Here is a 13,075-nt window from a genome sequence, read left to right as displayed (position 1 = left end):
ATATATACTTGCCAGTTCATGGTTCAGGAGATCCACCAAAGTCAAGATTCACCTGGTAGCAATTTTCCAATTCAGGACAGATTTAGAAAAAAAGTCTAATGGAAATGTATAGAAATATGCATGGCATATCATGACAACTTGTTCAACCATTTTGCATGTAAAGACTTATGCAATGAACTAATGCCTAAATGTTGTGGGGGTGAGACTATTCAAAAGAGACCCATTACAATACATTTTGATCAACATGACATAAGCAATTGATAATGTAGGAAAGAGCAGAGAATTGTACATAATCATTTGCATGAATGTACCAAAGGATTTGCAACTTGCTCAAAGAAATGAGAAAATGCTTTTTTGATGTGCACAAGTGACACAATGATTTGTGTCACAGATAGATTGAACAGATAGTTTTGAGAACTTCAATTCTGATCTGAGAAATGTACCAAAGCGACTGAGAAAAACTATAATTCATTGATGGGATCTGCCCAAGTACAGGAACTGTTCTGATATAATGTTAATTGATAAAGCACTCATTATTTCGGGAAATTTTTTAGTTGTTGTGCATTGAGTAGCATTGTAAGCACAAATCAAAGAGAGTTCTACAGGAAGCGCCACAGGAGTGCCCAATCGAAAGGCCACCAAGGCCCTTTGGTCACAACTGGTTACAAGGGCCATCTAGTGGAAAAACCATCGTCATTACACAAAGACATTATACCGGTGGTTTGGCAATCTATCGAATAAAATGTTGTCCACTGTTACCATTAAACATCAGATTGCACCTAAAGTTCAATTAAAGTAACACACCTTTTCGAGGTTCTACTGCAATAATTAGTCTTTCAAATAAACTGGAATTAATTAATTTAACTTTTTGATATAGTTTAGTGTTTACTGGTTATATGAAGAGTATGCAGGAGATTTTCGTTTATTTCATTTGATATATTAAAAAAGAAAAATATATATTACATTTATTTAATTATAAATTCCTTGAACACGGCCTACAACTGTAACTCATTACTGAAATGTAACGGTCGCCTCTAAGGGGCGATATAGGGTTTTTAATTGTAAGGTCGCAGTGAGGTCAATCCACAAAAGACACCCGTGGTCTAAAGCTGCCATGAATAAGGTATTTGCACTATTTTCATACTGATTAGTTTTGCTCAATGCATAAAAAGCCTATAATATATCGGTTAACAAATCAGTGGGATTTCATCGCTGCCCGAAGACAACAACAATTACCCAAAATTACCCGAGCTCATAACCTCTTAATTGGCTCAAATAATGAAGATGAAAATGTGAGCGTTTAACTCGATTTATGATTTCACCTTTTTTGCCTTCTGGCTCGGCCATGGCTTTCTCAGTATGTTTCAATTCAAGATAATAGTCAAAGAATGTTAGAATTGACTTCGGGCTGATATCGAATTATCAATAAACACTAAATAATACCGCGTGACGCCGGTGTGTCAACACAATCAAATGACTTAAATTCCGTTAACTTTGCTTGATAGGAATGTGGAGACGAACCAACAGGAGTATTATGTTCCTGAAATAGAGGAGGGCAGAGTTTCTGTCGAATTTTGGGCGAAATAAACCAGAGAACTACTACTTTAAGTAGGCTACTTTTACAACTATAAGTAGGACTTGGAGAGCAAGTAGTTATTATTAAAAAGGATACGGTGCGACCTCCAAAAACGTTGCGTTCACCATAGAGTTATGACGTTGTGTGACGTCTACTACAAATTCCCTATTAGCTTGTGATCTTATTTTCTGTTGATCCACGTTGTAGACAACAAAAGGAGCTTTGGAATAGCTTTTCATCCTGGGGCTACTACTGAGGTCTAGCCTCATAGAAAAGCTCTGAGTTTTCTGAAGTTAGCCTATTATTATGTCTATGGAATGATTTGACCCTGTTTATATATCCGGTTGTTTCTGACTAGGCCTACCCAGTGATTACAATATTTGACATATACAGTTACATGCACACAATCCTGTTGTGATGGATATGAATGCTCAATCATTAATCATGAGTTGTTATGTACAGCCAACACTCACAGGGGCTTGGCTTTTGGAGGGATCAATGCTCTAATCCACTGAAACTTAGAAGAGTGACCCTGGTTGGTCTTTTGGCACCAAGCGGTGAGTCTTCTCCATCTATCTTGCCGCCTCCTGACCTTTCTCCTTCACGTGAAGCCTTAGACGGAGGGCCAGACGTTGATGTTTTGCAGATAAATGCCGTGCTGAACAAAGAACTCAGCTGCTATCGATGTGCCTTATCAGGCTAAATAGGCCTTTGGTCCGCACTTAAAATCCAATGTTCCCGTTCTTAAAGCAAGATTGATTCAGTAAAGCATTTTCTCGCTTCTTACGTTTAATCCAAATTCTTTGTGTTTACTTGACACAATTGAGATTAAGTCATCTCATTTAAGTCAGGGATGCTAGACGGCACGAAAGCCTCTCAGTACATAATGACACCCACATCCGCGATTCTTTACGGAAGAGAGCGCCAGAATGGTTTGAATTAACTCATTAATCTTGGTTTGAACCGGCAGTTGGTTGGGGATGGGGTTAACACAAATCACGGGGTAAATAGAAAATTGTTTTTTCTCTATTTTCAGAAAAGCTCTTTGAGGGAGAGAACTGCAGTCCCCTCTTAGCAGACGCTTTGTCAAAGGTGACAAAAGCGGCAAGCCTTTAGCTTACAATGTCAGTATTTATGTTACCCTGATGGGCAAGGTCTCTTATTACTTCCTGGTTAAAACGGCCGGTTTAGCTGTCACTCTGTTAAACTGCCAGAGAAAGGCTTCAAAGTCTGAGTGAAATGGGTGGAAACAAGGTACAGTAGCTCAGAGCCCTACTCCAAGTCTGGCAGAAATCCGTCATTAAAGCCACTCTATAATAAACCAAACACGACGTTCATTGCGGCGTTTGCTGGTTATTAGCCCCAGCCCCCCCCCCGCCCCCACCACTCTATTAAACGGGGCCTCCCGCAAATCGTTCTTCCACCAGTGATGACTTAGTTTATTTTATTCTATGCAGTAATAATAAATAAAAAAAATATAAAACACAAGACACATTCTAAATAAATCTTTAACGGTTTCTTCTGCTTTCCGCATGGGTTGAGAATCCTTTAATAGTGTGGAGGATTGAAGTGGGCGGGCTGGGACAAGGGCTGTTCCTGGGATATTGGGAACAAATTGACAGGGCCGTCTTCTCTGTCTCTGGCTTCATTAAGGGCGGAGAGAGCCGGACTCGCTGGCTGGCAGCCAATTTGCTTCATAGATGAAGAGCGGATGGGTGCCAAGGAGCTGGCTGCTGCTGTTGTCGGCGCAGTGTTTCATGTAGGCTCCAAAATGCACCGTTTCTCTACGCCGCCGAGCAGCAAAAAGGTATTCATTATCGCCGTACAGCCTGATGGCCTAATTAAGTACGGTTGCCACTGTCAATGACTTAAAGGGGGCTTTTCATGATGGAAGTTAAAACGAATCCCTGAAGCATCATGAAAGTGTATCCAAATACTGAAATACCGGGCCAACCAAATACGGAACGCAACAGCCCTGTTTAAACATCTCTGTGGTTTTATAGAAGAGGCCATGACAAACGCTAACAATAGACTAATCTATGCTCTATCGCTGCCTCGTTAGAGTGGATCAAAGTTGTGGGTGAATGTATGATGTATGAGTGCAACACAATATAGTTTTGCATACAACCAGGTTAAACATTACTGTTTTCGGTACATCAGCAGAACTGCAAATGTTCAATGATCCTTTACTTCTGCGACAGATACATTACTGACTTTGAAGTCCGGAAAAAAATAGAAAAACCCTGTCATCATTCAGCTTGACCTAGGTGCTGAGACATCACATTTCTCTACTGTGATGCCAATTAGCGAACCCAGATGGTTCACTCAAAACAGTGCGGTGAGTTGCTTTCGTAAACCTGGATTGTCCTCGATTTCTCTCCATCAGCCCTTCTCCCCAGGGCTTCTGCCTTGTAGCGCAGTCTGTCGGACCTTGGGCATCGCAAGCCTTTGGAGCGATGTGTGTTTTTATTCCCTTCCTGAAGGGAGACTTGTCTTTTACGTTTCACTCTCTAGGCTGCGCTGAACTTACTTCTCCTTGCCCCTTTGACCTCAACTCAGTTCTCGATGTTAAAACTATGCACTTGGTCTGACTGCACGCCTAGGGAAGCAGCACTGGCCTACTTACCAGAACCCACTTCACTCGTTTGTCTCTCGTTTGCTCCTCCTTACACTCCTCCCCGGGGGGGGGGGGAGTAATCGAGTAGTATTATGTGACCACCTGACTTGGCTTGTTATAAATGTTGTCTCCATTTCCAAGAGATCATTCGAGTCAATGCTCTCATTTTATTATGTTTTTTATTTTATTTAGGGCATTTAGCAGACGCTTTTTATCCAAAGTGACTTGCAACACTTTCATACACACATTTACACACATTAATATACAAAAAATGCAAGGCGCCTCGTCGTGAGAAGTTGGGATGAGGTGTCTTGCTCAGGGACACCTCATCGCTCAGCTAGGAGGGGTCGGAGATCAAACTAGCCGCAACCATGTTACAAGGCAAACCACTCTACCTCCTGAGTTAAGCCAACCCCTCTCTTGTCATAAAACATGACACAAAGGCACAATTTGGGTGTAAGGTGTCTGCCAAATTAGTTAATGTAATTTACTAGTAAATGATACTGTTCGTGCAAATTAAATTTGGAACAATGAAATTTCCCCCAGGTATCAAAAGCCTTTTAAGTCTCTAACAATGTGTATTGTTATATGGTGCTAACAAAAGATACCGGTTTTTTTCAATCTGCTTTATAACTACTGTGCGTCCTTCCTTTTATTCTATGTAAAATATATGTAATGCCCCGGAGTTTAAAGTAAATAGCCCTTTCTGAAGATAAAAGAAAATCCCAGAATAACAATCGATGTATTGTAGATCTGCTGGTATAACACAGTCTCACTTCCATATTTCGGCTGCTCAATATAAAAGATTCACGCTCAAAGATGAAGAAACTCTTCTGCAGCGGACGGATTCAAATAGCACACAATGCGACGAGATGAGATTTTGACAATTCCATTGTGTCTTACACAACCCCGGCTCACAGCAGGCAGGAGGCCCTGCCAACATGAAGCATTGCAAGAAAGAATGGAGGAGAGAATATGTGAAAGGGCGAAGCCATCTCTGCACAACCCTGACATCTTTCCTCATGCAAATGTAACATTTTATTGTGACCGCTTGCATTCCCCTTTCTCAGATAGTGTTTTTATTGTATTGTTTGTTCCAGAGTTAAGGTTTCCTGCTGCTTGAGTGCGGTGATCGCACATTCGATTCATGGGAAATCAATGGAGGAGGGCTTCCATTCATGGCAAGTTGGTCTTCTGGCCATGATCCATTATTAGCACCGCCACCGCACTCTATATTTTACCGTCTGTCAATTTTGGAAACGGAAGCCATTTGTAATGCCACACCGCGCCCGATCAATGTTGTTTACAAATTCAGCAGGTAGGCTGTGAAATTATCCAGGGTAAATCGTTTTAATGATATAGCTCACCGGGGTCCTCGGATGAAAATCTGCGAAAACAATATGGCGACCAATATGGTCGTCTGAGCCGCACAATGGCTACGTGTGTGTGTGTGTGTGTGTGTGTGTGTGTGTGTGTGTGTGTGTGTGTGTGTGTGTGTGTGTGTGTGTGTGTGTGTGTGTGTGTGTGTGTGTGTGTGTGTGTGTGTGTGTGTGTGTGTGTGTGTGTGTGTGTGTGTATTCTCCAGCGTCTCTTGTCTAATCAAGCTGAACGGTTTCCATCCCTCACCTCAAGAGAGTGTGGGAAAAGCTGGCGCCAAAGTGTGGCTTCTCAATACAGCGAGGCTTCTTCAGCCACTGTAACATTGGTCGTGTCGGCCCTCAGCTCTCAGACGAATACCCTGAGCGGGCCTTTCAAGTGAGATCTCATGGCCCTGGAAAGAAATGGGCTCTTGAGGGATAAGGCGAGGAGGGGCGGCAATGTGAATGCGATTCTTGTGGAACTTGGGGACTCTGAGTGAAGAACATGTGCGCTGGCAGGGAAGCTTTGAATACTTTTCAACACTTACCCACTTGGGAAATCCAGCTTACGCTTTTTATTGACTCTTGTCTGCCACGTTTTAAACCCACTCTCCTCTTTTGTCCCTTATGTATACAATTACAACAGACGTGTGTGTGTGTGTGTGTGTGTGTGTGTGTGTGTGTGTGTGTGTGTGTGTGTGTGTGTGTGTGTGTGTGTGTGTGTGTGTGTGTGTGTGTGTGTGTGTGTGTGTGTGTGTGTGTGTGTGTGTGTTGATGCTTATGTGTTTGTGCAGGCAGATGAATCGCAGAGAGTCTTTGGAAGCTACTGGCCCGCACTATTGTTATCGGCAGTAAACCACAGAGAAGGATTTCAATTTTGCAGAGTAACTCTGCGTAGGTCAGCAGAGAGCCTCTGCCACTCCGTATCTCAAACGCGTTGTCAGAGCCGAGAGGGAATATATGAGTTCTATAACCAGAGCGTTATAAACTAGCCCCGGCTCCACGTTGCCTGGCAACCAGGTTCCGAGATCGAGAAGTTGTACAGATGCCAATTTAAAATGCCGCTCAGACATAGGCTAAGATCCGCTCAAGATAAATATCGACCGACCATTGGCACTCTTTCATATTCTTTGGTTCTGAGGTACCCGGGGTCTGCGGGGGATCGTATAGTGCCGGTGTTTATTTTTAAGCACACTGCGTTTATCGTGCCTGTCGCACAAATGATAAGCAGTTTTTATTTTTTTATCTCTCCAAAGTTACAATCTGGATAATTAGCTGTTTAAATTAACGGTTGGAATTGAGAATGATGCCTAATCTGCATTGTTTGATTACTGTGATCAGATTCCGGTTCTCCTAAGAACAAACTGGTCTCTGAGCACATCTCGGCATTCTTCATTTGCGTTTCTTAATTAAAGGAACAAAGTGGAACCCGTAGGTGGGAATTATAAGGAATGTATACAATCATATTGAAATATTCTTCCCTGAAAAGGATTTTAATTGTACTGTCCATAAACCACATAGATTATCGTCAAGAATATGATGACCAAGCAGGTAAAATCCATTCAATTAAATCCCGATCTTTTAAGATCAGTTTCAGTCGAATGAGGTAATTACATTGCATGAAGAGGTAGTTTATAAGTTACACAAGTGTGTGTATGTGACTGCAGTGTGTTGATGTAACTGATCGGCTAGACCGTGATTTCAGTTGAGTTTTGGAATGGCTAAGACAAGAGCCGACCTCCCCTTTTTAAACATGCCATCATGGTAAAGATGTCCAACAAACAGCACCCGGATGTGCCATGCTTGCACATCTCTTATTGGAGAATGTGCTGACTCGTTGTTGGCAAACTTTCTGCAGTGGGGTGTTTGGAGTTTGTTTGTTTGAGTGTGCAAGCACCTTTGGTTGGCAGCATGCATATGCTAGAGGTTTATTTTGTTCTTTGACTCAACCTTTTCATTCCAATAAATGGTGGGAACAGCAACAGAAATGTAATGAATGCATACTTGTGATGCTGTGAGTAAGGAACAAATGCCCAGAAATTGTGAACGGATGGGCCACAGCCACAAACGGGTAAATAACAATCCCAATACCCTTTCAGACTCCTCCACATGCTCCCATTTATAGCTGCAGACCATGTTGTGTTCTGCTGCTGAGCCCATGAAGTCCATCCCGTTTAGTCGGCAGCCCGTGTGGACAGTTGTGATGGCGGTGGAAATGTTGTCCGGCTGCAGATTGGGAACCCTGATACAAATTGAGGAGAAGCTGAATGGCTCAATGTTATCTCGAGACATTGGCTGCCGTTTCTACCCACATGGACGGACACTCGAAGCATTCAATCCATGGACCTAACCGCCAGTTTTCATTGCATGGTCGCTGTATCTCAACTTTATCAAGAAAGTTCTGGTGTGGAAAAGAGCTGAACTTGAACTGCCTATTTCTACCCTTTTTTCCTATTTCGACACAAATTATTCAGTGCTAATAGTTCATGTAGGATTCTATAATTTATTCCCAGATTAATAATTGCTTTCCTGAAGGCCGAAAGGGCCGTGCAGAACCCTACTGAAGGTCTAACTAAACTAAAGTGTTCAACAACGTTAAATAAACATTGGCGCACACATAACATGACGGTAGGTGAGCACATCTCAAAGGGATGTTTGTTTCGTCTCTCAACTCATCCTCATTGACCCACTTCACTAATCTACTGCCAGCAGATAAATAAAATGACAGACATTCAGGAGAAGTCAATGCCCGACACACACGCCTCACAAAACATTTTGGGTCGCGGAAAAGACTTGAGGCTGGAAGAGCAGCAGGGGCCACCCCCCCCCCCCCCCCCACACTCCAGCTCTGTCTCTTGGGAGCGGGGATGAAGACCCTCCCTCCACCCCAGTCGTAACGAGCTGACAGAAAAGTCACGCACAGCTTCCCTGGTCGACGGCCGTTGATGCAATTAAAATGGAATTAACGCGAGTCTCATAATGACTCTCTCTTTCTCTCTCTCTAATTCTCTTTCTCTTTCTCTCTCTCTCGTTTTCCCTAGAAATACCATAGCAGACACACAGCCATGAACCCTCCACTTATATTTTGTATGTTGTGAAGAGATGAGGCGCAGTGAATGGATTCACAAATGCTGCAGGTGGAACACGGCAGCGAGCGTAAACCGGAAAAAGGAGGCTACAAAGACCTTGCTGACAGTCGTTTTTTGAATTGCTCTTAACAGGGGGGCCATTTAAATCAAGTCTTTTTTGTACATGACCTAATTATGCCCCTATTTCCCCTCCGCCTGTGACTGCTGTGTTGAAGCTTGGTCAGCAAGAAGTGTATGTTCAACTGGCCAAGCCACCTTATGACAGATAACATCTTAACCCACCCCAGTCTCAATCTGCTGCCATTTCCTTGTTCCTTGCAATACCTCTAGATTCGTCCCGATGACCTTATCTACATTTCCATTAGCCTCGGGCCATCGTTGCTAATTGGACGCGCCATGGAGTCCTCTCGGGGCCCACTCCGGATTCAGCTAAAGTTTCACACTGCCCTGGTCTGTCTGCTGCTGGATTTGTCATCCAACACTCTTTTCACTGTTGAGGATTATGAAAGGAAGAGTGAAGGGTTCAGGCTGGCTGGGTAGAGCCGGGGCGATATCTTCCTTCAGTTTTTTTATTTTTCGTTTTGGTCGTGACAAGGAGTTGGATTTCTGCGTTAGACATCATTGTTTCACATAATTAGAAAAGGGGGAGCAAGTTTATGCCAGGTGGTTATCAATGTGGATGATGGCCAATCAGATGAAGGGGTGCACTATTTATCTCCCTGAGCTAGAGCAATGTAAATTATTTCAGAAATCGGATGACTTTACTGCAACTAATAACAGCAGGGAAAATAGATGCAGGCTTTGTCCCAGATGATAGGCTTACAGCCACTAAAGGAATATTACACCATAATAATCATGTTTAGTTTTACATGAAATCAATAAACATCACACGCTGCTTATGAATAGCTTTGCCTTTGTCTCTGATGAAACCTCTAGGGCATGTATTTTCATCATCATTGATTTTGCCTAAAACTGTGTTGCACGATTAGTGCATTTCACTAGTTCATGACAACATAATTTGACTCAAAGATAAACTATTATATTGAATATGTGCCCAGTCCTTATGCTAATGAACCTTCAGTAGTATATTAAACTTTTTTTGCCGGGACAGCCATATTACTTGCTTATGATCGGATTAAGTTGTTTGAATGATGTGTGAACATTTTGAATTCAGTGAGACGGTCTCCAGCCAACTTGCAGAGAATGCCCTTCCGAGCTGCCCTCTATTACAATTGAATCTTGGAGACATTTACGCAAGGGGGATAGGGATTTAAAGCCACACTTTTGGGCAAGCTAGAAGGGGAAGATTCAGAGATACAAGCCAATGACAATGACACAGGACTAAGCTTTGCTCAAAGTTTCTTCCGGCGCAGATATCAGATTGATATTTTAAACATTGGTGCATTGGAACAACCTGATTTATCCTGTTTTGGGCAAGTCTTAGTCAGGGTATGATTGAAAATGAATGATAAAGTATACCAAAAATGTTATACAAATTTTGGGTTAAACAAATGTATAGGTTACGAGCACATTCAATATCTTAAACACGTCTTATGCTGAATGTTTTAGGGGACTTGGAATTTTTTATACAGAAGTAACATTTCTATGTTAAGAAATGGTGAATAAGTTAATGCAAAGCTTTGGTATGTTTTGAGTTGGCCCTTTGTTTACTTTGATATAACCCTTTTGCTGGTCTTCATGCATGTCTTGTTAGCGGTTCCTCCACTAGATGGCACAGTATCGTCTTAGCAAACAGCAACAGCAGTGCAATGGGAGGCTTTCCTCATGACCAGCATGCCTTGACTGAACATTTATCTTAGGATGTTTCAAACACTTGCTGCAGCAGATGAGTCCAACGCTAACCCTAACCTGATTCACATGAGACCTTCGACCTTGCATTTCTAAAGACGGGCCAAATCGATGGCATCATGGCTAAAATGCCTGATATCATATGTCTAAAAACCTTTAGACGTTTGGTTACGCTTTTTTAATAGGTTAATCTCTAACAGATCTGATCTTTTTTAGGTGTGGGCAGTTTCAGCATATAGTTGATATTCATGAGGTGGACTAAGTGTGACATGTACAATCTAGGTTAAACGCAGGTTCGGGGCGGAGGAGCTATATGAATAACTACAGACTCAACAGTCAACCTAGCAGTGTTGTGGGTCCCAATTGAATGAATTGATCCAATATTGATCCAATAATTGTGTGGATAATGTGTAATGTATCTGTGGTATTCCAGCGGGGCTGGGAAAGAGAGACACTGAGCAGGAGGGGGAGGGGTCTTTCACAAATGCAACAAAAGGAAAACTGAAATGTAATGTAAACCTATATGCAAAAACAGGTTATTTGATTAAAATAATGTCCTACATCAAAACCTGTCACCCCTGCTATGCCCCTGGTGTTTATGGAGATGGGCGCTCTACCATAGAGAGCCATTTTATGGCACTCTCTTCAACAAGCTTGATGACTTAATCACGGGTTTTGCGCTGTGTTTTCCTTCCGAGTTATAATTAATGTTAGGAAATATAAGTTCAATTTCACTCTGACGTTCTTTGATTACAGTTTTCTTTCACAAAAAAAATAATGTCTATAATCAGCTCCCATTTCAAAGAATCCCAAAGCAAACGAGAAACCAGACAGCCAACCCGGTGAATCCGAACAAAGTTAGAAATATGACATGACTCAGCCTTCACCAGTCTAGTCTGTCGGAGGCATCAGGAATTCAGATTCAGGTTCTTTGTCTCTTTTCTTTTTTTCAATTAGGCTCTTGTTCATGCTCCAGACGATCCCCCCCCTCACAAAGCAAATCGGAAGCAGGTGGAGAGGCATGCTCGCACCGACATCCTAACGCATGCTTCTGCATGGGTCTGATAAAATGTACATGTTTCACAGAGCACACGGCTGTGGCACATTACTATACAAACCCTTCTGTGGGAGTCGAACGCTCCCCCCTTCACATGCGTTGCTATCAGGAGACGAGCTGCCAGACGCTTTCTCCTCGCTTTTTCCCCCTGACTTCAAAGCAGCCCTATATTTCCCCCTGTCAAAGTACTGCTGCAGTCCTGCCAGCTTGCGGGAACTTTCCTCAGGAAACTTGGGAGCTTGCATTGGCTCTGTGAAGGCAGGTGTGTGGAGAGCACCAATCTATTCTCATTTAGCCTCAACAGGGCTGGACCGGGAAGCAATAGTATCCTTTCTCCCCCCCCCCCTTCTCTCCACCTGTCGACGGAGCAACACATCCGAATTATCCCCTGCGGTCGACTCACCTTTCCGAATGCTGCGTGGGCCCACAAGTCCTCCTTCGACACTTTTGAATCCATTACGGAAGGCCTTTTGAACTGGTCTTGGATTTGGTTTGGAAAAGCATTTGAGAAATATTCCTGGGTGACTTTCTCTGTGAATTCTCAATTTGCGTTGTTAGACTTTTTAGCATTTAAAACATTCTAACACGCAGAACCGAGTGTTGCGGTATAACCTCAAGCTCGGAATGCTAATATTTGCCACTTTATAAAATAAATTTGTTTAAGTTCCAAATTAAGCTTTGCACCTTCTGTCAACCCGAGGTGGCACGGATTCCTGTCGCATTGTCTGCTGTGGAGTCACCCCTGGGGGGCTTTGCTTTCGTCTGCAGGTGTCTCTGCAGGCTCCAGCAAGTCATTATGAGATAATCAGACATTTTTCTACATCTCCATTCGATTACATTATTTTGCTACTGTTCCATCCCTCAATATGGAAAGTATAAAAATAAACAAACACTAAAGACATAGATGGGACTGAAGGAAAACCCGGAGTCCGTAGACGGATACTGCATGGTATAAACTACACTCCGAACCCCAAAAGAATGGAGATGACTTGCTCCCAGCCATTGCTCCTGGCCATTGATGTTGCTTCCTGCGAACACGTTCCATGCATAGTGAATGAATGACTTGTGGTTTAGTTCTTAGCATGGTTTTTAGGTCGGTCTAATCAGTGGTCCCAGCCCACTCCCTCTTGCACTAAGGACTTGTTCCTACATACATTCCAATCATCACTTGGCCTAGCACATGCAGCATAATGTACATGAGAAAACACCCAAAGGGATTATAAAGAAGTGTATTTTTGGATGCCTTTGGGATGGATTTCCGAATAGATTTTTCCCCTGACACCAAGTATTAGCGTATGGCGTCTGCATCTCTGCTCAATGAAGTATAGTGGTTGTATAGTGTGTTCAGTTTGGCCTTTTATTGAAGCTTTTGTGTGTGTGTTTGTGTTTGCGTGTGTGTATGTTTGTGTGTGTGTTTTTTTTTGCATGTGCGTGTGTGTAATTGTGTGTGGGTGTTAGCCGCGGGGACGAAGGGCTGGCACATCTCAGACAAACCGTAGGAGTCCCAGGGCTTCATTTCAACAGCTCAGGTGTATTTTTTTATAAATTTGTTTAACTAGGCTAGTAGTG

At 42.8% G+C, this 13,075-nt stretch overlaps 1 long non-coding RNA gene across 2 annotated transcripts in view; it reads left to right on the top strand.

Moving 5' to 3' along the window:
- The first annotated feature begins 1,032 nt into the window (after nucleotides 1-1,032).
- The window catches only part of LOC130373866 (uncharacterized), a 34,633-nt gene continuing 22,590 nt past the window's right edge, over nucleotides 1,033-13,075 (top strand). The window contains exons 1-3 of one of the 2 annotated variants that reach the window (XR_008893550.1): nucleotides 1,039-1,123; nucleotides 2,039-2,133; nucleotides 3,230-3,383. This is a non-coding gene — a long non-coding RNA (uncharacterized LOC130373866). Of the gene's footprint in view, nucleotides 1,124-2,038; nucleotides 2,134-3,229; nucleotides 3,384-13,075 lie in introns of both variants that reach the window. The other variant, XR_008893551.1, reaches the window with a different exon arrangement.

The sequence above is a fragment of the Gadus chalcogrammus genome, chromosome 20, assembly GCF_026213295.1.
Source record: "Gadus chalcogrammus isolate NIFS_2021 chromosome 20, NIFS_Gcha_1.0, whole genome shotgun sequence".
Classification (NCBI taxonomy): Eukaryota; Metazoa; Chordata; class Actinopteri; order Gadiformes; family Gadidae; genus Gadus; species Gadus chalcogrammus.
The sequence above is the reverse complement of the archived record's forward strand: the minus strand, read 5'-3'. Positions and strand labels throughout refer to the sequence as shown.